The following is a 1,243-nucleotide window of genomic DNA, read 5'->3' as shown; positions in this document are numbered from 1 at the left end:
TTTCAATAAGTACAATAGCCTCTATGCAAATCTTAGTATTTACAATGAGAAAAACTGATAACATTAAACAAAGTGAGTAAATAAGACTACATTTAGACAAAATTTTGGTTTCACTAACATTAAAAGGATATGATATATTAAAAGAATTAAAAAATCTATAATTTGAACATTCATGAATTAAAAAATTACAATATTGAAGACTAATCACAAAAGTTTAACCAAGTTTAGGTCATTCATTTACAATCACCAAAACACAATTAACTCTTTCTTTATAGATCATTCTCAACCTATGCTAATGCAAATTGTTTAAAAGTTCCTCTGACATCAAATACTTGTAAAATTTTTTTTGTGGAATAAAATGTCTGTCATAGGAACTTTTAAACAATTTGCATAAGTATAGGTGGAGAGCTTATAAAGTAAGTTTGATTCTGTTAGTGGAAGATTTCAAAATTTTTGTATTTAGTCTTCAATATTGTAATTTTTTTAAAAATATGTTTTATTCTTAATTTTTTTAAATTTAATCTTTATTTTATTCATATATTATTTAATAATAAAATACTTCACCAACACTGGATACACCTAATATCTTCAGATAAGAGCAAACTTCTTTTGCTTCCAGCAAAAACAAAATACATAGCAATTCATAAACATACTCAGAATCCACCTGATTCTAAAAATGCTTGTGAATTGCTCTGTATTCTACTTTGCTGGAAGCTGAAGAGGTTTGCTTTTTTCTGATGATGATGATAACTGCTTCAGTCATCAAGCTTAAATTTATTTAAGTGTCAGCCTACCTTTCAGGAAACTTGGGATCAAATCCAGGTGATTGAAAAATCTCAGGAAATTTTTTTTGGAAGTTGATCAAGCCTTCATTGACTGCCCTTTGTGGGCCTGGCCAAACCCACAATGGATGTAAAAATGGCCATCTTAATGCCCATGGAGTGGAAAGAGTAAAAAAAAAAAAAAAATAATTATAATTACTACAAAGATCAACAACTGCCGAATTATCGGGCTAGGAAATGGCTATAGTAATATTAATAATTAAAGTTAATTTGCTACTAGAGTTAGGCGTTAGGCGCCATCTCTTGCTAAATTTAATAATTAGTAACTGGTAACGTGTCTGCACGGATAGCAGAAGTTGCGGGTTCGAATCCCGCTTCGGGCCGATTCTTTTCTTCCAGTTAGGCCTAAATTTATTTAAATTATTTAATTAAAATTCTAATTATTAAATTTAGCAAGAGAT

The sequence above is a fragment of the Centruroides vittatus genome, unplaced genomic scaffold (assembly GCF_030686945.1).
Source record: "Centruroides vittatus isolate TY-2023 unplaced genomic scaffold, ASM3068694v2 contig_357, whole genome shotgun sequence".
In the NCBI taxonomy this organism is placed as follows: domain Eukaryota; kingdom Metazoa; phylum Arthropoda; class Arachnida; order Scorpiones; family Buthidae; genus Centruroides; species Centruroides vittatus.
This window is presented reverse-complemented; position numbering follows the sequence as displayed.